This window comes from Macaca fascicularis, chromosome 4, assembly GCF_037993035.2.
Source record: "Macaca fascicularis isolate 582-1 chromosome 4, T2T-MFA8v1.1".
Taxonomy (NCBI): Eukaryota; Metazoa; Chordata; class Mammalia; order Primates; family Cercopithecidae; genus Macaca; species Macaca fascicularis.
In genome coordinates, this window is record NC_088378.1 from 59,904,329 (window position 1) to 59,930,442 (window position 26,114).

General features: G+C 38.6%; 1 protein-coding gene across 7 annotated transcripts in view; it reads left to right on the top strand.

Moving 5' to 3' along the window:
• ESR1 (estrogen receptor 1) overlaps positions 1-26,114 on the top strand; it is a 432,869-nt gene that overhangs the window by 41,869 nt on the left and 364,886 nt on the right. For 5 of the 7 annotated variants that reach the window (XM_005552152.5, XM_065542899.2, XM_074037299.1 and 2 more), the window contains exon 2: positions 3,428-3,558. The gene's annotated coding sequence lies outside the window, so the exon portion shown is untranslated. Of the gene's footprint in view, positions 1-3,427; positions 3,559-19,538; positions 19,742-26,114 lie in introns of those variants that run through there. The other 2 variants (XM_015448976.4, XM_074037298.1) reach the window with 1 other exon arrangement.

Here is a 26,114-nt window from a genome sequence, read left to right on the forward strand (position 1 = left end):
AAAAGACAGACGTGTTTTCATTGCACTGATTTAGAACTCTGGTTGGAAAGGAAAACTGAGATCTCTCCTGCAGTTGCCTAAAATGCTTTATAGTTATGGGAATGGAAAAGCTGAACTCTGTGATTTGTGGGTAGAGGGAAGGAGGACGAGTGTCCTTTCTGATTTCCTCTTTTTCCTTCTCTTCCAAGGGGAACTAAAAGGCTAGGGCAACAATTTAAAAAGAAAAGGCAAGGAGCTACTAGGGGCAGAGTTGGGAGGGAAAAAGGCCAAACCCACTAAACAATTTCACTTCAGTTACAGTAAATCTCAAATGATGATGCTACACTCCTGAGAATGTTCCATGGTGGAAATGCCTGGGCTTTGAAGTTTGAGCAGGGAAGTACCAGGAGAGGGTGACATGATAACATTCAGCAGGAAGAACACTGCTGTTGTCTGTTTGACGGTCCTATTCCTCCAGATCACTCAGTGTTCACCAATCAAGCACATAGCTCCTTCACATGTCATTTGTGGAGGGAAAGACTCCTAGGAAAATGTTTTCTAGGAAAGGGAAAAAAGCAGAAAGGAAAGGTCTCCTGCTTGCTACAGCATCCGTGTTGCACAAGCAGTATTAATGTAGTGGGGTATTAATCACTTAGAAGAGTTCACGTATTATTCCTATCTGTGCTCTGCAGGGTCCTTTCTTCACTTCTTTCTCGCCATTTGGATTCTGTCCATTTTACTCCTCCCTCTGCACTTGGAATGGAAGCGAAATTTGTTGTGCCAATTCTCTACTTGTTAGAAGCCATGGTAATGTTTAGTAGGGGAAAAGATTTGTACTGCTACATGGAAGGAGGTTTTGCGATTATTTAAGGCTTTATTTTGTTGATGGGATTCCTAGAATCTACTACCACTGGGTACACTAGACAAGTTTGTAGATTTACAAAAGTGTGGAAAGCATGGGTTGCACTTGACTTCTTTATCCAGCTCTTTGGTTCTAAATTTATTGCCAATTTTATTTATCAAACCTATTCTCAGTGGAGTAGTATTTTCTGTGGTCACAAGGAAACATCTGTGAGCTTAAACCTTAGAGGCAGATAGCCAGTTAGAACATTTGGCATATGAAGCTTAGATAGCAGAAGAGAAAAATTAATCAAGGCAACCCTCAAAATTACTGAGAAGGCAACTAAGAAAAATTTCTTATCACTGACAGACTGCAGTATTGAGTTCGTGTTAATTAGGAAATGTCAGAATACATAATGAATCAATGAGGAGTGTCATATTATGGCAAGTTTCAATGTTGGTGTCAATCTTGACTACCAAGATTTATGGTAGATTATATAATGGAATCCTGAGTTCTGAGAGATCAAAGGAAAATGCTGGCTCTTTCTTCATCCATTCTCTTAGGTCAGGCCTACCCAGCAAGAAGCCAAGTTGAGAATTGAGCAATTATCTGAAGTGGGCAGTGGAGACGGCCAAACCAGATAATATATAACCAGAAAGTCACCATGGAGGGAAAATGTGGACTGAAAATAGGATAAGGGGTGGAGGTAGAATGTCAAGCCATTTGGTCAGTGTCCACAGTCCAGATTTACTGAATAACAGCCAATTCCTTACTTCATGTGGTTATTTAGAGCAAGACTAAAAGACTAGAGTGAAAAAAAAAAAAAAAAGAGTTCATTACTAAGGTTGTTGCATGTTTGTGCAAAATTTCTTCAAATCTCTATTATTATCTGTTACATGTCTAATTCTGAGTACTTCCAGGGATTGCATTTCATTACTTTAGATTAGTGGGTTGAAGTGGTGGAGGAAGCCCATATAATCTGACTTACATGGAGAAAACAGGTCTTTTTTATAGTTTAGTTCAGTGTTATATTTAATTAGCCTTCTTTTCCCTCCATAACGCATGCTTATGAATTTTCCCCTTAAAATTCTGAACCTCTGACCTTTATCATTTCCTCATGGAGCAATTTCTGTATCTCCTTAACTTTAGTAGAACGTAGCAATGAAATATACAAGTCCCCTAGAATAGAATTTGGGTGAATTTTGATTTTCTAAAAACACAACTACCAAAGTCTCAGGACCAGTGTGGTACTTTTTTCTTCTATTTGATATGGAAACCATAAACTACCTACTTTGAGCAGACGTTTCCCACTCCTAAAACATAGCTATCTGTCCACTGTCCCCTGTAAATCTGTCGGAGTGCACCTGCTAATTCTGAAGCCTCCCTAATACAATGTTAAACTTTCCTTTTCTTTTTTTTTTTGAGGAAAGAAATTGTAAATTAGGTTCACTGTTGCTTGGAATTAGGAAAAAAACAAAAATAAAAACCCAGGCATACTAATATTTCAGATGGAAAAACAAAGCTACGAATTTAACAAGTTTTTCCCCCTCACTCTATCATGTCTTGTACATTTAAAGCTGTTATACAACATTTTAAAAACAAACCAAAAAAACCCAGGGCCTTTTTCCAATAGCTTAGCTGATGACCCACAGTAAAAACATGCCCCATGGAATATTCTTAAAGCACCCCAAGGGAGTCTACTGAAATAATTTACAATAAAGGAAAAATTCAGAAGAATTTTACATACAAGTAAAAATTAAGAACGTTGTTTTATAAGCAATAGGGAAAAGCTGTATTAAGTTGCATTGCTCAATTTCTCACTTGCTCTGTGCAGTGACTACTTTTTTGACCATGTAACAACGTCTGAATCTTCATGGTGAAATCATACCTACCACAGCCACAGCAGGTTTTGTTCTGCTGCTGCACATGTGATTTGAGATACTGTGGGTTGGGAGATTTTTTTTTTTTTAAATTTCTAATGGTAAAATGGATCTATAGAAATGGAAGTCATCTGTAATCCCAGCACTTTGAGAGGCTGAGGCGGGTGGATCACCTGAAGTCAGGAGTTCGAGACCAACCCTGCCAACATGGTGAAACTCCGTCTCTACTAAAAAGATAAAAAATTAGCTGGCAGGCGTGGTGGTGTGTGCCTGTAGTCCCAGGTACTTGGGAGACTGAGGCAGAAGAATTGCTTGAACCCAGGAGGCGGAGGTTGCAGTGAGCTGAGACTGCACCATTGCCTTGCACTCCAGTCTGGGTAGCAAGAGCGAAACTACGTCTCAAAAAAAATAGAAGAAATGGAAGTCATCCCATGGGCCTGAGTTGGTGTAGTGGATTATGGCCTGTACATAAATGAAGAAATGCTTGCCAGTGGCGTCAACAGTAACTAGCTTAAGCCCTACTCAGCTTTGTGAAATAATGTAATCAAGGAATTTGATCTGAACAGGTAAGCCAAACATTGATTCTTCAGTGCCTATTGATAAGTGAGACTACTTTTCTTTTTACAGCCTCATTTCACTTAAGTGGGGAATCAAACTAGCTTTAATTAAGGAAATCTGTAGAAATCATTCACCTCTCCCTTTCCTTCTCTGTTAAAAAAAACAAAAGGGAGAAGAAAACTAGGAAGGAGTAAGCGCAAAGATCTCTTCACGTTCTCCGGAACTGCAGTAGCAAATAGCAGCACGGCGCTTCTTGAAAAAGGATGTAGATTTTAATCTGAACTTTGAACCGTCATTGAGGTATGTGTGAACATACTAGTTTCCTCTTTCTCTCCCCCGACTTTGTCCATGAATTCATAGGATCTAATTTGGTCATCAGTTTGGAGAACGATTTTTCATTTAATTTCTTTCATGATCAAGTATGTATTGTCAGGCGCTTAGCAGTACACCTACTATCTGATGTGCACTCTACGTGTGTTGCTTAGGTTGAAATTAAGGATACAATCTATGCACTACCACCGTTTAAAAAAATCCCCGACGCCTACTGTGTGGGTGAGGTTTCTTTGCATATTATCAGAGAGGTTAACCAATTTATTTACATACTCCGTAGTCCACTCTAAGTACGGAAAACCCAAGTTTTTTTTTTTTTTTTTTCTTAAGAAGGAGTTTTTATTTCATTCTTTTTCCCTCAGAGCTTTACCATAGTTTCCAGCAAGTGAAAACATTTCTTGATTTGAATTTCACAACCTCCTTCTCCTCTTGCCAGTTGTGTGGTGCTAATAGGAAGCATAATGTGAGTGTGCATTTAATTTAACCCTAAAATAGGAGAACATCTTCAGAATACAGACTTTATATATTCAGTGACCTACCTGAAAATAGAGACATAATTCTAACCTTCTCAATCATTAAGAAACATTTCTATTGAATTTAATTATTCAAAGCAACAGGTAGCAGTTTCACAAGGGAAAAGAAAAGTCTTACCACTTGTATTTGTGGTCACCAAGTAATGACATTATTTTTTATTTAAAATTAAGATAAAATAACTTACTGTCAAGTCCATTTCTCATTTCCTCCATAGAACATTTTAAAACTAGTTCACAAACCTCTTGAAAAGTCATGTCTCTATTACAATGAAAGTGCAAATTGTCACCATTGCCTAGAAGTCAACTTGAGGGGCTGTGTATCTATGTAGCATTTTGCAAATCCAGTAGCAGCCACGTGATAGGAAAGATTAAATGCACCCCTGATTTGTGAATACTACCCTAGCCTTCAAAATGTTCAAAAGCACAGGAAGTCTGGACTTTTAAAAATATAACCTGCCCAAATTGCAAGGGAGGGGTTGGGTGTAGGACCTAGGTCTGTCTGCCAATCAGCTTGAGATGCCAGTGGACTAAACCTGACTTCACTAAAAACCAGACTGGCAACTATTACTCAGCGTGGTAATTTCCTAATTGTAGAACTGGCCTGTTTGGTGAAGTATTTCAGGAAAATTTTTAACTGGACCTTTTCTACCCTACTGCATAGGAAATGAAGGTTTCTAGGCAAAGACTTTACTTAGTGACTAACCAAAAATGGTAAATAAAGTCACCAGTTCCAGGCTTAGCTACTGTCCTCAAAAGTGCTGCAAGACTGGTCAGGCCAGTCTTCTGAGGCTGGAGGTGCATGTGGAACCCCCAGAGCCTTGTCTGCAAGGGCATGGCTGACTGCAGGCTGTTTAGAAGCACACTGCCCCGTGAAACTCCTCTGGCTTAGGAATTTTAAACAGTTCTAGTTCTAATCTCTCTGCTCAGAGTCTGAGCAGCTGTCAATGAGCTCTCCTGTGAATCACGGAAATATTCATGGGTGAGCTGCTCTAGCTTCTTACTTCCAAGTAGAAGGTGCCTTGTAACTCTTTGCCAGCTTGATACAGTGAGTTCGATTCATCTTTTGGGCAGCAGGGAGAGATAGTGAAGAAGGAGGGGAAAAAAAGATTTTAATATATAAATGAGTCTTGCATCTAGCTGAGGTTGAACAAAGTAGGAGAACCAGTGCAAGTCACTGGGGGTATGGATCTCATACCATTTTCAGCATGCACCTCCCTTTCTCTCTTTTTGTTTCTACACATGTCAGTCCCTGAGTAGTCTTGCATTGCTTTTCCCACTTTGAAGTCTTAGATTCAAAACCGATGATTCCAGAAGGGTCTAAGGTGCCATTGCTGAGACTTTGAAAGAGACCTGAAGCAAACTGTTTGGATTCTAGATGCCATTGTGCATCTGCCTGAGTAACTGTGTCACTTAGGTTGGTCACCAGAATAATTCTCCTTCATTTTTGCTGCCCTTCCAATTCATAAACAACACTGAACATCAGTGGTTCTCCCATAATCAAATATATTTGGCTCTATTAATATTAAAATTTGGTCTTGAGTAGAAAGATTCTAAGGGCTAAAAAGTAAAAGATGTAAAATGTATGTTGATAGGTTAGTGTAGAAGCCACACACGGGGTTTTCTCCACTCCCACTCTTTCATTTTTTTTAAGATCCAACACTCAAATTACAAAAGTCTATTTTTTTTTTTTTGGAGACTGAGTCTCACTCTGTCACCCAGGGTGAAGTGCAGTGGTGCAATCTCAGCTCACTGCAACCTCTGCCTCCCGGGTTCAAGCGATTCTCCTGCCTCAGCCTCCTGAGTAGCTGGGATTACAGGCGCCCGCCACCATGTCCGGCTAATTTTTGTATTTTCAGTAGAGATGGGATTTCACCACGTTGACCAGGCTGCTCTTGAACTCCTGACCTCAGGTGATCCACCTGCCTCGGCCTCCCAAACTGTTGGGATTACAGGCATGAGCCAACGCCCCTGGCCACAAAAGTCAATTCTTAACTTAAAACATAAAAGTTCCATTTCTTTTATGGTCTACTTAGTCATGTCTGGAGTCAGTGAGCTCAGTCAAGTGGTTTGTAGAATGACAGTTGTGATACCTATTCGTTTATCCACCAGATTATTTTCTGCTCTCCATGGTGCTTTATAGAAAACAGTTTATTCAGTCATTACAATAGCTCTAGGAGCGGGTTTCATTAAACCCACTTTCTAGGAAAGCGAACTAAGGCTTAGAAAAATCAAGTAATTTGCTAAAGACTACCCAGCTGGTAATGATATGACAGGAGTTGAACTTAGGACAATAACTCAAGATCTTGGTCCCTGTAAATATGGGTTTCCAGGTTATGTATGCAGGCAGAGGGCTTAGATCCTGAAGGAAATACAGAAGCAGTATAAAAAGGAAGGATCTCTTCCCATAGGAAGCTTGTCATCCATTGAATGAGGAACTCAGATTTCCACTGTGAAATGATATTTGTATCCCCATTGTGTGAGAGATATGGGGACTCTGATCATCATAAAAGCACATTTTTCCTGCCTATAAATGATGCTTAATAGAGCTGACAGATTATATGTATCTGGAACACTTTTACTTAGCAGAAAGACAACAGGCTAGGATTAGCTGACTAGTAATTTTATTTATCAAGCTCAATTCCCATGCTGACTTCTCTTCCACTAGTGAAAATGTGTCATCAGACTTGGTACCAAACTGGAGAGGTGAAAGGATCCTTTGACCAGTATAATAGCCATGCCATCAGTTTTGCTTTCCTAGTTAAGTTTGATATGGATTAATGATCTACATCATTATTTTGGGGGTTTCTAAACACATATGAACTAAAGACGGAAAAGATGATGGAAAAGATGGAAAGAGATGACTCAGATGTACAAAGGCTTGCAGAGAGAAGGATAAGCCAAAAAATTGGTAAATCACACATGAATAATCAAGAACTGACTACAATATAATAATATGTGTTCATTTCCACTAATGAATAAGCTGCCATTATGTCTCCTCATTCTCTATTTGGGACAAATTACTTCTCTGCTGTATTTCCATTCTTACAGGTACCTATCTGCTGTGATTTTTCTCAGTTTTGACTTTATCTTGTTGCTTTAATCTTGTCTCTAAGTAAATTGCAACCCAGTAAATATATTCCAGTATTGTTTATTGTAATTCCTGCCTTTATGTCAGGTGGCAAAAGGAAGGGACTTGTTTTATTAGTTTATCAGTCTGGGTGTGTGCTAAGAAGAGCCTTAGTACACGCTTTGATTATGGTAGATTGGGTCTAAAAGATTCAGCTGGTTTCTTCCATTTATTTTGGTCTGTCTGCATAACAAGGTCACATAGTTGATTATAGCAGTTTTCTGTGTGTCATATTGTTGGCCTGACACATAATATCAAATAAGAGGTACCAGAATTTTCTGTGCAGTCTGAAGCTGTGTGTGTACAACGACAAGTGAAAAATCTTAATTATTTGGACTTTTGGGTTCCATGATGCCAGAGAAAGCCAGACACCAGGAGCTGAAATCAGCTAAGACCTAAGACCCTGCATGCACATACAGATGTTTGCATTTTCTTCCTATTGCAACATTCAGCCATTGCTTTGGCAACTATTTCAATAATATATTACTGCTCATCAAAGTGGAAATAATGTTCTGTTACTAGTTGAGTATTGAAACGCTCTTCATAGTTTTGTGAGTTTGACTCAGCTCCAACATGAAAGACCCATTTCTTCAACTTACTTTGGCAACAGGAGAGATTGACTAATGTGCTTCAAAGTGATCCACTGCTGTTTCTGTTTATCTTTCTTCAATCCTACTGGGCCATGGGAAGAAGAGGTAGCAGGCATTCTTATTTGCCTCAACCAGGAAGCACAAGGCCATCCCAGGGCGGGGCAGGAGGGAGGTGGGAGGGAAGCAGCATGCTCCACAGGGCCATTGTTTACCTTGTTGGCCAGTCAGGTCCTCTCAGGGTGGGTTTTCTGGGATAAGAGCAAAGCTTATTGGTTTTCCTTGCTGTGCCATGAGAGCACACCAGGTCACCCCAGCAGCCTCGCTTGCCTTCCCACAGCCTGCCCTTGCCTAGGGTTTCGGCTGATATCCTTTCCACTCAGGAGGAGAAACCAGAGAAAACATGGAGGAAGTGTTTCCAGTGTTAAGACTTTAGACCAAACTATAGAAATCTGTTCTACCTGGAAACCTGAAGAAATCAATCATGACTGCTATTCAGTAGAGGTAAAATAAAAAAAACAGCTTTACTGGTTAGGAGTCATAGGAAGGCTTTCTGTGTAGCCTCTCTGAGAGCTGCCTACTGGAAGGATTTGTCCTCAAAACGTCAGGATTTGTAGTGTTCCAGGGTTTATATGATACTGGCAGGATAGTTTGCTAATCTAGAGGGCTGTGCTTCGAACTTTATCCAAGGGATGTAAGCTGTGTGTTGAGGTTACTGAACGTCTAGCACAAAGCTCTAATGTTGAAGGAGCACTGGAGGCAGGCTATGCCTCTGAACATGTAGAATTGACTAGAAATGCCAATGTTCATTTCAAAATGAAATCACTAGCTTTCTTATGCTTCCATTTAAAATGATTATTGCATTTTGCATATTGTTGAATGCATATTAATTTCAGCAAGTTTAGAAAAGAGATAAGCATTAAGACATACATAAATCACTTATTCTCATCAGCTATAGATAATCACTAACAATATTTTAGTACATTTTCTTTTCATCTTTTTGTTAGCAATATGTATGTGTATAGGTATACATATTTGAGTATATATGAAAATTAAAAAACAGAAAATATTCCCACAATATAATTAATAAAAATCCAAGATACCACACAATTTCTGTTTGTAATATCTATTGTATATATGTATATATACACATTATATTTATACATAAAATATATGCATAAAATAGATACACACACAGGTATATATTTTGCAAATTGAAATATTGTTGTATGTTGTAGATTTTATTTAACATTAGAATTTATTTACACTACTTAGGTGTTTTAACAAGGATTGTGGTCCACATCTGTTTATTTCCTTAAGAGTAATTCCAAAAAGTGGAAATAGAATGTCAAGGGGCAAAGTTCTTTATAAAGTCCTTAAGAAGTATTGCCAGATTTTTTTTTTACTTCCTTTTAAAACATGATTATATTGTAGAAGTTCTATTTAAAAATTCCAAGCAAAAATTTTCAAAATCACGTCTAGAAATCAAATCATGATTTTATTTGGCTATGCCCCTATAGTCCTTGTCTATGAACTTATTCTATTATTAAATATAATAGGTAATTTCCATTAATTTAACAGATAGAATTTTATTTTTTACATTTTCTCTTGTTATTGTGCAATGCATATTTTCTATTATGTTACAGAGATTTTGGGGTTTTTTTTTCCTCCCTTTTTCCTTTCTCTTTTCTTGTTCTGTACCCCTTCAGAGAAACCAATAAATACAGGTTGATGTGTATCCTCTATTCTTTGCTCCATGCTCACTCAACCCAATATTTACACATGCACTGATTTTCAGGGCAATGGTCCCTCTTTATCATAAATTGTGGGATAAGGTTATATACATAATATATACATGTGTGTGTATTACTCTGTATCTTGGTTTTCTCACTTTGCAATATATCTTAAAGATTCTGATAAATCTTATAGCTCTATCTCATTCTTTTCAGTAGTTGCGTGCAGCATGAATTTACTATAATTTATTCAAGTAATCTGCTTTCAACTGATACTCTGTTGTGAAAAGTTTTCAACATATAAAAAAATGCTGTCATTACAAATATTCTTAGATACATATTCTTAGTAATTGGGGGTTTTATTTTTATGGTGTTTAAGTCCCAGGAGTAGAATTGCTGGTTTAAAAGGCATGTGTATCTTTACATCTTTATGGTTTTTTCATATTATTTTCTAAAAATAATATAGCAAATCACAGTCCCACTAGTGATGTTTGAGAGCATCATTTTCCTCACTAGTACTCCTATTTCCCTGCTTTCTAATCCTTGCTGATCTAATGAGTAAGCATTGTTAATTTTCTTTTCATTTTCTTGACTTCTAATGAGCTTAAGCATCTTTTCACATTATTGTTGTTCCTTTGGATTTTCTTATCTGTCAATTACCAATGGATATCCTTGACCTATTTCTCCCTTATATAGTTGCTTTTCTCTCATCAAAAATTTGTAAAAGTTCTTTGAATATTATAGATTTTAAAACTTGGCAGATAAAGTTGTATGTATTTATTGTGTATAATATGATGTTTTGAGGTATACGTATATCTCAATATATCATATCGAGATATATATATACACACATTGTGGAACGGCTAAATATAGCTAATTAACATATGCATTACTTCATGAAGTTATCATTTTTGTGGTGAGAACACTTAAAACCTCTCAGCATTTTTCAAGACTATAATATATTGTTATTAACTATAGTCACCATGTTGTACAATGGATCCTTACACTTACTCTTCCTATTTAACTGAAGTTTTGCATCCTTTGGCCAACGTCTTTCCAACCCTTGCCTCCCACCCATCTGCCCCCCACTGCCCCAGCCCTGGTAACCACCATTCTACTCTCTACATCTATGAGATCAACTTTTTTAGATTCTACATATAATGAGGTCATTTGGTATTTGTCTTTCTGTGCCTGGCTTATTTCGCTTAATATAATGTGCTCATAATGTGCTCTAGGTTCATCCATGTTGTTGCAAATGACAATATTTTTCTCTATTTTTAAGTCTGAATGGTATTCCACTGTGAACATATACGATATTTTCTTTATCCATTCATCTGTTGATGGATACTTAGATTGATTCTGCTTCTTAACTATTATGCATAATGCTATAATAAATATGGGAGTGCAGATATGGCTTTGATATACTGAAGACTTTCCCTTTGGGCATATACCCAGTAGTGGGATTGCTGAATCATTCGGTAATTGTGTGATTACTCCATACTGTTTTCCATAGCGGCTGTACTAACATACCTTCCCACCAAGAGTGTGCAAAGGTTCTCTTTACTCCCCATCCTTGCTAACACTTTTAATCTTTTGTCATTTTCATAACAGCCATTCTAACAGATATGAGATGATATCTCATTGCGGTTTTAATTTCCATTTTCTGATGATTATAGTGATGCTGAGCATTTTTTCTGTAGTTTTTTTTTTTGTCAGTGAATTGCTAAATCTTACCCCATCAATAATTTCTCCTTTGATTTTACTTTTGTAATTTTCTGCTACAAAATTAAAAAATAATTGTATGAAATAAAATTTTTCTTCCTATACATATTCTGAATTTCCTATCTTACTTCAAAAAGTCTTCCCACCTCCTATTTTCTAAAATTTTCTTCTAAAAATTTCTATTTTTTATTTTATTATTTTTAACATTTAGTGTTTTTTACATCTGGAATTTTTTTATATAAAAGTGGAAGGCTCAACTGCATCTCTTTTTATATAAAGAACCAATTGTTTGAACATCACATGTTAAATAATCTTTTCTCCAATAAATTAAATTACATTAGCATCAATTTTAAAAATTCTTTTCTCTAATCCACTAATCTATTTATTTGTTGCCAGGCCTGAGACATATTGCTTTGATTATAATAGCTGTATAGTCCATTTTAACATTTGGCAAGTTTGATGCTCCCCACTCATTAATATTATTTATAATACTGACCTGGTTTTCCTTTTTTTTTCAGTCCAAATAGGATTTAATCAGAATAAAGATATATGGATTACATTTTAAAAATACTGATCAAAATAAAGATGCTCTAACCATATAAATGGCAGGTGAAATAGACTTTAAAGTAAAAAATGTTTATCACACAATATATCAGAAAAATGTAACAAACCTGAACCAACAACCATCAGCAACATAGCTGCAAAATATTAGCTCGAACCATATGAAATTGCCAAGAGTTGACCACTTTTTGAGCACAAAAGCAAAAATTTCTATAAAGAAAAGGTCAATAAAATTATGGTAAATTGAATTTTTAAAAAAATTATTACACTTGGAGTTCTGTGATACATGTGCAGAACGTTCAGGTTTGTTACAGTATAGGTATAAATATGCTATGGTGGTTTGCTGCACCCATCAACCCGTCATCTACATTAGGTATTTCTCGTAATGCTATCCCTCCCCTAGCTCCCCACCCCCTGACAGGCCCTGGTGTGTGATGTTCCCCTCCCTGTGTCCATATGTTCTCATTGTTCAACTCCCACTTATGAGTGTGGTGTGTGGTTTGATGTTCCTATGTTAGTTTGCTGAGAATGATGGTTTCCAGCTGCATCCACGTTCCTACAAAGGACATGAATTCATCATTTTTTATGGCTGCATAGTATTCCATGGTGTATATGTGCCACATTTTCTTTATCCAGTCTATCATTGATGGACATTTGGGTTGGTTCCAAGTCTTTGCTATTGTGAATAGTGCTGCAATAAACATACAAGTGCATGTGTCTTTAGAGTAGAATGGTTTATAATCCTTTGGGTATATACCTACTAATGGGATTGCTGGGTCAAATGGTATTTCTAGTTCTAGATCCTTGAGGAATCACCACACTGTCTTCCACAATGGTTGAACTAATTTACACTCCCACCAACAGTGTAAAAGCATTCCTATTTCTCCACATCCTCCCCAGCATCTGTTGTTTCCCGACTTTTTAATGATCACCATTCTAACTGGCATGAGATGGTATCTATTTGTGGTTTTGATTTGCCTTTCTCTAATGACCAGTGATGATGAGCTTTTTTTCATATGTTTGTTGGCCGCACAAATGTCTTCCTGTGAGAAGTGTCTGTTCATATCCTTCACCCACTTTTTGATGGGATTGTTTTTTTGTGTTCTTGTAAATTTGTTTAAGTTCCTTGTAGATTCTGGATATTAGCCCTTTGTCAGATGGAAAGATTACAAAAATTTTCTCCCATTCTGTAGGTTGCCTGTTCATGCTGATGATAATTTCTTTTACTGTGCAGGAGCTCTTTAGTTTAATTAGATCGCATTTGTCAATTTTGCCTTTTGTTGCCATTGCTTTTGATGTTTTAGTCATTAAGTCTTTGTCCGTGCTTGTGTCCTAAATGGTATTGCCTTGGTTTTCTTCTAGGGTTTTTATGGTTTTGGTTCTTACATTTAAGTTTTTAATCTTGAGTTAATTCTTGTATAAGGTGTAAGGAAGGGATCCAGTTTCAGTTTTCTGCATATGGTTAGCCAGTTTTCCCAACACCATTTATTAAATAGGGAATCCTTTCACCATTGCTTGTTTTTGTCAGATTTGCCAAAGATCAGATGGTTGTAATGTGTGGCATTATTTCTGAGGCCTCTGTTCTGTTCCATTGGTCTATATATCTGTTTTGGTACCAGTACTATGCTGTTTTTGTTACTGTAGTCTTGTAGTATAGTTTGAAGTTAGGTAGCATCATCCCTCCAGCTTTCTTTTTGCTTAGGATTTTCTTGGCTATATGGGCTCTTTTATGGTTCTATGTGAAATTTGGTTCTTTTTGGTTCCATATGAAATTTAAAGTAGTTTTTTCTAATTCTGTGAAGAAAGTCAATGGTAGCTTGATGGGGATAACATTGAATCTATTAATTACTTTGGGTAGTATGGCCATTTTCACGATATTGATTCTTCCTATCCAAGAGCATGGAATGTTTTTCCATTTCTTTGTGTCTTCTCTTATTTCCTTGAACAGTGGTTTATAGTTCTCCTTGAAGAGGTCCTTCACTTCCCTTGTAAGTTGTATTCCTACGTATTTTATTCTCTTTGTAGCAATTGTGAATGGAAGTTCACTCATGATTTAGCTCTCTGTCTGTTTGTTTTGTTAATCTTTTCAAAAAACCAGCTCCTAGGTTCACTGATTTTTTTAAAGTTTTTTTGTGTCTGTATCTTCTTCAGTTCTGCTCTGATCTTAGTTATTTCTTATCTTCGGCTAGCTTTTGAATTTGTTTCCTCTTGCTTCTCTAGTTCTTCTCATTGTGATGTTAGAGTGTCAATTTGAGATCTTTCCTACTTTCTCTTGTGGGCATTTAGTGCTATAAATTTCCCTCTAAACACTGCTTTAGCTGTGTCCCAGAGATTCTGGTATATTGTGTCTTTGTTCTTATTGGTTTCAAATAACTTATTTATTTCTGCCTTAATTTTGTTGTTTACCCAGTAGTCATTCAGGAGAAGGTTGTTTAGTTTCCACGTAGTTGTGTGGTTTTGGGTGAGTTTCTTAATCCTGAGTTCTAATTTGATTGCAGTGTGGTCTGACAGACGGTTTGTTATGATTTCTGGTTTTTTTGCATTTGCTGAGGAGTGTTTTACTTCCAATTATGTGGTCAGTTTTAGAATAAGTGTGATGTGGTGCTAAGAAGAATGTATATTCTGTTGATTTGGAGTGGAGAGTTCTGTAGATGTCTATTAGGTCTGCTTGGTCCAGAGGTGAGTACAAGACCTGAATATCCTTGTTAATTTTCTGTCTCATTGATCTGTCTAATATTGACAGTGGGGTGTTAAAGTCTCCCACTATTATTGTGTGGGAGTCTAAGTCTCTTTGTACGTCTCTAAGAAATTGCTTTATGAATCTGGGTGCTGCTATATTGGGTGCATATATATTTAGGATAGTTAGCTCTTCTTGTTGCATTGATTCCTTTACCATTATGTAATCCCCTTCTTTGTCTTTCTTGATCTTTGTTGGTTTAAAGTCTATTTTATCGGAGACTAGGATTGCAACCCCTGCTTTTTTTTTTTGCTTTCCATTTGCTTGGTAAATCTTCCTCCATTCCTTTATTTTGAGCCTATGTGTGTCTTTGCATGTGATATGGGTCTCTTGAATACAGCACACCAATGGGTCTTGACTCTATCCAGTTTGCCAGTCTGTGTCTTTTAATTGGGGCATTTAATCCGTTTACATTTAAGATTAATATTGTTATGTGTGAATTTGATCCTGCCAGTATGATGCTAGCTGGTTATTTTGCCCGTTAGTTGGTGCAGTTTCTTCATAGTGTTGATAGTCTTTACAATTTGGTATGTTTTTGCAGTGGCTGGTACTGGTTTTACCTTTCCATATTTAGTGCTTCTTTTAGGAGTTCTTGTAAGGCAGGCCTGGTGGTGACAAAATCTCTCAGCATTTGCTTGTCTGTAAAGGATCTTATTTCTCTTTCACTTATGAAGCTTAGTTTGGCTGGATATGAAATTCTGGGTTAAAAATTCTCTTCTTTAAGAATGTTGAATATTGACTCCCACTCTCTTCTGGCTTGCAAGGTTTCTGCAGAGAGATCTGCTGTTAGTCTGATGGATTTCCTTTTGTGGGTAACACGACCTTTCTCTCTGGCTGCACTTAACATTTTTTCCTTCATTTCAACCTTGGTGAATCTGATGATTATGTGTCTTGGGGTTGCTCTTCTCGAGGAGTATCTTTGTGATGTTCTCTGTATTTCCTGAATTTGAATGTTGGCCTGTCTTGGGTTGGGGAAATTCTCCTGGATGATATCCTGAAGAGTGTTTTCCAGCTTGGTTCCATTCTCTCTGTCACTTTCAGGTACATCAATCAAATGTAGGTTTGGTCTTTTCACATAGTCCCATATTTCTTGGAGGCTTTGTTCATTCCTTTTCACTCTTTTTTCTCTAACCTTGTCTTCATGCTTTATTTCATTAAGTTGATCTTCAATCTCTGATATCCTTTCTTCTGATTAATTGATTCAGTTATTGATACTTGTGTATGCTTCATAAAGTTCTTGTGCTGTGTTTTTCAGTTCCATCATTTCAGGTCATTTATGTTCTTCTCTAAACTTGTTATTGTTGTTAGCAATTCCTCTATCCTTTTTTCAAGGTTCTTAGCTTCCTTGCCTTGGGTTAGAACATGCTTCTTCAGCTCAGAGGAGTTTGTTATTACCCACCTTCTGAAGCCTACTTCTGTCAACTCATCAAACTTATTCTCCATCCAGTTTTGTTCCCTTGCTGGCGAGGAGTTGTCATCCTTTGGAGGAGAAGAGGTGTTCTGGTTTTTGGAATTGTCAGCCTTTTTACACTGGTTTTTCCTCATCTTTGTGGATTTATCTACCTTTGGTCTTTGATGTTGGTCACCTTTGGATGGGGTTTCTGTGTGTATGTCCTTTTTGTTGATGTTAATGCTATTCCTTTCTGTTTGTTAGTTTTTCTTCTAACAGTCAGGCCCCTCTACTGCAGGTCTGCTGGAGTTTGCTGGAGGTCTACTCCAGACCCCGTTTGCCTGGGTATCACTAACGGAGACTGCAAAACAGCAAAGATTGCTGCCTATTCCTTCCCCTGGAAGCTTTGTCCCAGAGGGGCACCTGCCAGATGCCAGCCAGAGCTCTCCAGTATGAGGTGTCTGTCCACCCCTGCTGGAAGGTGTCTCCCAGTCAGGAGGCATGGGAGTCTGGGACCCACTTGAGCAGGTAGTCTGTCCCTTAGCAGAGCTCAAATGTTGTGCTGGGGGATCCATTGCTCTCTTCAGAGCCAGCAGGCAGGAATGTTTAAATCTGGTGAAGTTGTGCTCACAGCTGTCCCTTCCCCCAGGTGCCCTGTCCCAGGGAGATGGGAGTTTTATCTATAAGCCCCTGACTGGGACTGCTGCCTTTCTTTCGAGATGCCCTTCCCAGTGAGCAGGAATCTAGAGAGACAGTCTGGCTACAGTGGTTTTGCTGAGTTCGAACTTCCTGGTGGCTTTGTTTACACCGTGAGGGGAAAACTGCCTACTCAAGCCTCAGTAATGGTGGATGCCCCTCCCCCGACAAAGCTTGAGTGTCCCAGGTCAAGTTCAGACTGCTGTGCTGGCAACAAGAATTTCACGCTCATGTATCTTAGCTTGCTGAGCTCTGTGGGGGTGGGATCCACTGAGCTAGACCATTTGGCTCCCTGGCTTCAGCCCCCTTTCCTGGGGAGTGAATGGTTCTCTCTCGCTGGCATTCCAGGAGCCACTGGGGTATGAAAAACAAAAATCCTGCAGCTAGCTCAGTGTCTGACCAAATGCCTGCCCAGTTTTTGCTTGAAACCCAAGACCTTGGAGGTGTAGGCACCCAAGGGAATCTCCTGGTCTGCACCCAAGGGAATCTCCTGGTTTGTGGGTTGCAAAGACCATGGGAAAAGAGTAGTATCTGGGCCAGAGTGCACTGTTCCTTAGGGCACAGTCCCTCACGGGCTTCCCTTGGTTAGGGGAGGGAGTTCCCTGACTCCTTGGGCTTCCCGGGTAAGGCAATGCCCCACCCTGCTTCGGCTCGCCCTCCGTGGGCTGCACCCACTGTCTAACCAGTCCCAGTGAGATGAGCTGAGTACCTCAGTTGGAAATGCAGAAATCACCTGTCTTCTGCATTGATCTCACTGGGAGCTGCAGACTGGAGCTGTTCCTATTTGGTCATCTTGCCCCTTGGTCTGGTTTTCAACCTTCAGTCTTCCATATTTATTTTAAATTAATTTTCTTCAGCTTTATTAAAAAAGACTATAAACAAGTAAGAGTAAAGCATAGTTGGTTTATGGTTGTAATGAAGTTATAGGTATGTCCTAATGATTTGACAGTTTTGCAATAGTATCTTGTAATCCAAGTACATGATATATTTCTACATTATTTAGATCTTGTGTTAGGCTTTTCCATAGGATTAATTTTCTTCATATTGGCTTTCTTGCTATGTTTCTTTTTAGTGTAAAGCTAATCCAGCAAAAGGAATAAAACTGGAAGGAAAAAATGTCTTAAACCATTATTATTGGTTGACCCTGGTGGTAGGGTTATGAATGAAACATCTTTGCTTCTTCTACTTTTTTATATTTTCCAAATTTTCCATATTAATCATGTATGATTTTTATAATAATAAGAAATTAAATTTAAGAATTAGATAATTGAATTGGATAACTGATTGAATTAATAAAATTTAAGAATGAGAATAGGAATAACTGTGTTTTGAAAAATCATATACACAAGAGTTTTAGATGGAATTCAATACTAAATTTATATGTTATACTAAATTAGTAATTCTCAAGGAGCAAAGGTGCTGGGGAGTGTGGAGGAGCTCTTTGTTGGTGTTGCACATACAATTTAAGACAACATTTTCCTTATTCCTCACCATTTTAACCATATCACCTAGCCAGCATCTAGTAGCACTCAATAGACATCTGATGAATGAATGAATAAGTGAACGAAAACATTGTGACAAAATGGTATAACGCTTTGTATTTGAAAAATATACGAAAGTCTATTCAAAATATAAAATGGGAAAATAAAATTCAATTAAAAATCTTGTTTGGTGAGAATATACAAAAGATATACCTTCTTGTCTATGAATTAGTAATAAGAAATTGTCTTGAGGAAGTCAACCACATCTGGAAGGTTCTCTCTGGAGAAGGAACATAAGTGAAAAACACTGCACTAAATTATAACCAAGAGTTACAACTTACCATTTTAATGCTTCAGCACAGGCACAGAGACTAACATTTACTAAGCAAATAAGAAGTCTTGGCAAGTTAATTAAATAATGAATTATTTTTGGTGACCAAGGAGTTGGGCTTCTCATTTTGAAACCACGCATGAGATTTTTCCCTTTCCACCTTTTACTAAAATATTATATTAGTGTGAAAAATTATACAAGGACTGAGATAAAAAGAAATCACATCTGTCCTTGACAATGGGCTGAATGTAGAGGTGAAGGAGTGGTTTTACTATCTAAATGACTGAAAAATAGGTTATGGTGCCCCAGAAAATCCTTGTTGTTTGCTGACAATTAGTGATGTCTGTTTAAATCATGCAGTTTTATTAGGCCTTAAAAATATCTTTTAGTTGGTTTCAATTTCAACAAGGGAAAAGGAGAGCAGGGCAGAGTGGAATGCTGCTCAGAGTCCGGTTGGAAACCTTCAACTTTGTTCTCCCTGTTTTCAGATGAGTGCCCATTTGTGGCTGTACCTTTTTTCTTTCTCCTCTTACCATTACACTCCCCTCTTCTCTCTTATCTTAGCTGTTCTTTTCTTCCTCCACTTCTTAGGGAGTGGGAGAAACACCCTAAATCAGTTGGAGGTGAGGAAAGAAGAAAAGCACCCCAATCTTGGTAGTTCCTCATTCTTCCCTTCATCACGTCCCTTTCATCAAGCTCTGCCTTCATCTGCAACCTAGATACAATCCAATTTATAGTATCCATTCAACCAAAAAAATACTGAGCTTTTACTATGTCAAAGTAGTGTTCTGGATGCTCAGCTCCATCAGTAAACAACCTAGACCAACATCTTGCCATTGTTTACATCTTGCCGTGTAGAGTTTACACCTTGTGGTCTAGAATTTACATCTTGTGGTGGAGGCAGGCAGATGATTAACAATAAACTTAAGTAGGTCTAGGTGTCAAAAGGTGGTAAATGCTACAGGAAAGAGCAAAGGTCGAGCCAGGCAAGGCAGATTGGCTGTGTGGGTGTGGAGGAAGGGTGCAAGAGTACTGTCAAGATAAGCCTTCCTGAGAACATTTGAGCCAGGACATGAAGGACATGAGGAAGTGAGACAGTCACTATCCAGGGAAGGAATTTCCAGGCAGAAGAAAGAGCCAGTGCTAAGCCTTAAGGTGGGAGCATTTCTGAGAGAATGGAGAATCACTGGAGTCCATTGTGCTTGGAGCCCAGCAAGGGAGAAAAGATTGGAGGACTCAGGAGGTGCTGGGGCAGGTAAACTGCTTTTTGACTGGGGAGTTCAAAGGGTAATGCTTCGGATGAATGCAACTGAAAACTTTCTCAGAAGTGTTTTCATACTATCTCTACAATTCACTTTCATGTGAAAACTTAATTGGCGAGCAGATTAATATGGTGATCTTCCCTTAGATCACTAGGAAAATTTTGTTTTATGAACTTTTCTTCCCTTTTCATTAACCAGTAGAGAAAAGAGTTGTAAAGGAGCCACAGAAAATTATAGTAGATTTCTCCCTACTACTGAGCTACTGAGATAGGAAGATGTTCACGTTAGCAACTGAGTATATTTATGTATTTTCCTTTAAGGTTTGAAAGGGCAGGAATATTTGACTTAGGATACTAGTCTGTTTAGAAACATGATTCAACTAGCTACATGACTAAACTAGCAGCTTTCAGACAGAATGCAAGGTCAAAACTTAGTGCTTGATAATAATAAAGAAAGGGCAGAGTATTATGAAATTTTATGATCTGGGTAATCTATTGGCTCTTTTTTTTTTTTTTTTGTCAGTGTAAGGTTACAAGGTGATAAATTAAGTTGCTAATTTTCTATATCTACCATTTACTTTTCCCTTATCATGTGTCTGGCAATATGCTGAGTTTTCTACCTCTAGCATTTTATTCAAACTGTGCAATCTGCCTGCTGAAACAAGTATCATGAACTTCATTTCCTAAGGTAAGAAAATTGAGGCCCAGAGAGGTTAAATAAGTTTAGGATCATCTGCATAGCCAGTAAGTACTATACTTTAATATTCCCTCTTTTGCCTTCATGCTTTGCTGTCACTCTATGTTTAAATGAGCAAAGGACTTATGTTTAAACAGGTATATAGCAAGTAGTATTTTCTAAATGAATTCCACAAGATGCTCCATTGCAAAAGTTCAAATAAGTTTAGAAAAATGCTGCAAATTTTGTGCTTCTTAAGAGATTTACAGTGCAGATTAGCACATTAAAGCCTTTGGGAAGTTTGTATTAGAAAAACCTTTATTAACTTATTTACCCCAATTTTTTCCAAGCTTTTTGATCATGCAACCCTTTAAAAAACAACTAGTATGATTGCTTTTATAGTATTCTTTGGGATACACTTGGAGAAGTGTTACATGAAAAGATATAATTGGATAAATTTAAATATAGGAAGAATTCTTTAATAAGTTTTTGGAATAAAACACCAATTTTGTTTTTAGGCTGTTTAACATACATTTGAGCCAAGACAGGAAGGACGTGAGGACATAATTTACTTTTGTCCTTGTAAGGACATAATGAACTTTTAGCGGTTTGCATTCTTTGCTTTCTTTTGAATTTCATGTTACTTTATAAAGGTAATTATTTAATCAATGAAACCATTTATTAAGTGTCAGACACTATGGTAGGTGCTGGTAATATAAAGAGAACATGTAAACATCAATGCAACATATCTCCTAGTATGGGCTTACAGTATAGTGAGAGACACAAACAAATAATTTATAGGATTGAAGTAAGTCTTACATTTGCCACATCATTAAAGTACTATGGAAACAAAGGCACAAGAATTTAACTCTGTCCAATGAAGTCTTTCAGGAGGAGGTGATATTGGAGCTGAATTTTAAAGGATTCATAGATGTTTATTTGAAGGACTAATGCAACATGTTGGAGGTGAGTCTTCAGGAAAGAGGCAACAAGAACCATTTGGGTAACAAGATAGGACTTGGCAAGTTTGGGGCATTGTAAGTGGTTCGTTATGGCTAGAATCCAGGGCTCTCTGGAGAGACTGGGAGTACACAGATCACTCAAGGGTTTGGAATGACCTGTCAGGCTACCAAGACAGAAATAACAAAAATCAGATGTGGGTTTAGAAAGAGCATTTTGGCTGTGATACAGAACATGATGGATAATTGATGGAGCGAGATTCCTGGGGAGATAGAAGAGGATAGGGCCTTGTAAGTACATCTGCTGGTATTTTAAAATTAGAAAAAGAAATTTTTGGTAGCAAAAGCAGAACAGACCCTCCAACTCTTTGCAAATCATGGGACTAGAATGTTTGGAAAGGAAGATGCTAAAGATTTTCATTCATCTGTTTATCACCTATGTTGAGTGTCCTCTTGAGCCTAGGCAGTGTGCCCAAAGCTGGGAGAATAAGATACTGTAAGAGATGCTGGGAAGATCCCCACCTCTCCTTTCCAGAAATTCAGTGTATCAGACAAATTGATTTACAGTTGCAACCATGGGCTTTTGGCATAGCCATTCAACAAGATTTCATTCTTTTTCAAAAACAATTCATTCGTCCACCAAATATTTGTTAAACAAATGTACATTGCATTGTAGTGGTTCCTCAGGGAGCTGGATGTACCTGCCAATTTGTTTCATTTTATTTGAAGCAAGTCCACAGACAAGTAAACTAGTCAAGTGATACCAGGCTAAGTGTGATTTGCTTTCCAACAGATGGTGACAGATTAATTTCCTAAGAGATTGATCTGCCCCAGAGGTACTGGGAAAGTCTTGTTACGGAGGCAGATTATAGTCAGGACCTTGGAACATTGTTGGGAATAATTGAGGACAGGAAGGGTATACCTAGGTGGATGGAGACAGCCCCTGAGCGCGGGATCAGTCCTTTTGGAGTGAGCACGGAGTATTCAGGTGCCTGGGAGGAGAGAAGGCTTGTGCTTCAGCACTGATTGTGTGCACCGATGGGGGAACATACCTGCCTGCTCAGAAGCTTTGGCTTCTCTCTGTAGGTGAGAGACAGTCATTAGAAGTCCTTGAACAAGGAAGAAACATGGTGAAAGCAAGGATTTCATTGAGAAGTCCCTCATGGAAGAAGAGGATTAGATTGGAAAGAGCCTGGCTTAGGGAGGGAGCAGTGACAATCAGAAAAAGGTAGATAGGGGCAAAGATAGTGGAAGAAGAGGAAAAACTGCCCAAAGCTTTGTTCTTGTGTGGGAAAACTGGTGCTGCTGGCGTGAAAGAGGAAGCAAGAACATGTGCACCGACATGGCTGAGAGTCTCCAAAACCACTGTCTTTCCTTAAAACAGTAATGATCACAAGTGGCTTACAGCTTTGCATATAGCCACTGGGGCAAAATCCTATTTAAAGCTAATTCATTTTCTGAGCCAGTGCATGATAATGTGATGTAAAGAAGTTTTGGGAGGCAGATGATCAGAACTTGTAAGCTAACTAAATGTCATAATATTTATTAGAAGCCGGCCGGGCGCGGTGGCTCAAGCCTGTAATCCCAGCACTTTGGGAGGCCGAGACGGGCGGATCACGAGGTCAGGAGATCGAGACCATCCTGGCTAACACAATGAAACTCCGTCTCCACTAAAAATACAAAAAAATTAGCCGGGCGTGGTGGCGGCGCCTGTAGTCCCAGCTACTCGGGAGGCTGAGGCAGGAGAATGGCGGGAACCCGGGAGGCGGAGCTTGCAGTGAGCCCAGATCGCGCCACTGCACCCCAGCCTGGGCGACAGAGCGAGACTCCGCCTCAAAAAAAAAAAAAAAAAAAAAAAAATTTATTAGAAGCCTTTCTCTACTTCCAGAAAACGCCTATAAATGTGGCTGTAATGTAGGCTACAGGTCATCGTACTGAAGTAGAAACAATGTATAATACCTGAAAGGTTAGAGAGGTTCAGGGTTTATAAAGAACTTCATTATTCATCTGAAGGATATTGTTTTGTTTTCAATGTACATAAAAGCAACATATCATATGTTTTGATCTACGTATTTGGAAGGGGATAATGGTGTGGTGGGCATTGAGCATATGGAATTGTTTAATTAGAGAGATGCTCTTTACATTACTATAAAATATAACCAGAAGCTCCTGTTTAGACTTCTAAAATCTACTTCTTTGAAAACATTACTAAAATGACCACAAAGACCTGTCCTCACAAGTGGGAGCTATTAATCAATAGTGTGTACACATGGACATAGACGGTGGAATAATAAACACTGGAGACTCTGAGGGGTGGGAAGGGAAGAGGGAGGTGAGGGATGACAAATTAGTTGATGGGTACAATGTACATTATTCCTGTGATTAATTTCGCTCTGCTTCCTCTTCGGAAACTGAGAGGAAATTTAGTTTCCTCAGTTGCCACTCCTCCAAACTCCTGCGTGGGTGGTACAAGCCTTGCTGTCGTCTTGAGGCAGGAGGGGTCAGGGAATTTCCCCCATTGAACCTGATAGCCTTCATTTCATTTCTGTCTTCTCAGGGAGACATTTACCCCTCTCCACTAAACGGTAAAAGACTTGGAAACTAGGATGGTATCTATGGATCTAATGGCTCCTTCACCACTCTACTATATATCCATGTAACAAAACAGCGCTTGTGGCTGGGTTACCGTGGCTCACACCTATAATCCCAGCAATTTGGGAGGCCGAGGTAGACGGATCACCTGAGGTTAGGAGTTTGAGACCAGCCTGGCCAAGATAGTGAAACCCCGTCTCTAATAAATATACAAAAATTAGCCGGGCGTGGTGGTGCATTCCTGTAATTCCAGCTACTCGGGAGGCTGAGGCAGGAGAATTGCTTGAATCTGGGAGGCAGAGGTTGCAGTGAGCCGAGATCGTGCCACTGCACTCCAGCCTGGGTGACAGAGCAAGACTGCATCTGGGGAAAACCAACCAAAAAACAAAAAAAACCAGCCCTGGTACCCCCTAAATCTATAAAATTTTCTAAAAAATAAAATGACAGTAAAGGAATGAAAAAGGCATAGGCACAAAGCAGATGGGATAGGAGACAAAAGCAAGCTGGAGTAACACTGGAATTCTAGAAAGTGGAAGGCTTAGCAGAGCAGTTCCGGTGGAACCCACGCCTGTGGAGCAAGGGCATGAGCAGCGAGCCCATCTAACGACGGGTCTCCAGATAGGCTTGGGATCTAGAAGCGACAGATGTCTCTAAAGGCTGGGGGTAGGCTGGGGCTGAAAGCAGAATTGGTATAAAGTCTTTAAAAGGAGCAATTAGATCCGCAAATACCTTCCTAGTTTCTAATTCCTCTACTATTTAGGAGAGAGGGGTAAATGGCTCCCTGAAAACAGAGAAATGAAGTGAAGGCTATCATGTTTAGTTGGGACAAACCCTAGCCACTCCTTCCTCCAGACTGACAGGAAAGTTCATACAACCCATGAAGGAGTTTGGAGGGGTTGGAGGGGTGTTATCTGAGGAAACTAGTAAGTCCAAGAGAAAGGACCTTCAGAAACTGGCATTTAAAGGATTAGGTCCCCACCTGATTACCCTAGAGATACACACACAGAAATGTGATTGGACAGTCAAGGATCACTGTATGATGCTTGTAACCTGAACAATAGACACCCAAACAGTCACACACCCAAACAATCACACACACACACACACACACACACACACACACACGCACACGCACACACACTCTTACTTCACTTCTGCTTCTGCTGGAGGAATTTACAAGATGAAGAACCTCTTGTATCTCTTTTGGGCCACTGTCTGTGAAACGAATGGTTGCATGTGCTCTTGGCTAAGCCAACTCCATCCTGAAGACAGATTTTTGTGAGGTGGGGAAAATCCGCCCAGCATTAGTAGTGTTAGTGGTTGTCCTGGGTCCATCCTGGTCTGTATTCCTGCTTTTTTATTTTCAGATTTAAATCCAGAGTTATTACAGATGGTAACATCCAATGCCAATTTATGGATCTTTTTCATAATTCACCTGCTAGGAATCTCAGGTAACCTATAAAATATGCTTTTATTTGGTCATTTTAAGAGTTAAGTTTCTGCATTTCAGGTATTTTATCCTGTATTGTCAGCACATTAAATTAGGGAACACATTCGTTGACATTCTATGTATTTTCCTTTGTATTTCAAAGTCAGAGTCAAGTATTTAAAAAGATAAGATCTTTCATTTTGTGTGTGATCCCATGGAAGCCTTTCTACTATACATTTGTTAACATTCTCCCACCTCTGGCCTCTGATTAAGGAATTGCAGAGTATTCTCTATGACAACTCGTTAAACCCATTATTCCTCCCACAGTGGTTGATCTACTTTTAGTGATATTTGTTGATTGGAGCTTAGCTTTTGTGTTTGCCAAACATCATTGATGTGTTTTGAGGTCATGTGGTTGTGGGGGGTGGAGGGTGGTTGTAAATGTAATAGTGTCCCTCTAGTATTGTAATACTTCAAGGACATAGGATTTATTTTTAAAAATCTTAAATCTTTTTGTTTGTTTTTCTAGGAAATCTTAAGTCTATGTTCTTTGATTTGAGCCTATAGAGTTTCTTGGTAAAGTCTCCAATTATTGGTTTTCTGAGTAAATTCTTGAGAATTGGTGAGGCTCCCAGGATCATTGTTTGTCACCCTGTTCTAATTAATAGGAAAAAAGCATATAAATCTTAGATGTCTTAGATCTGGGACTAT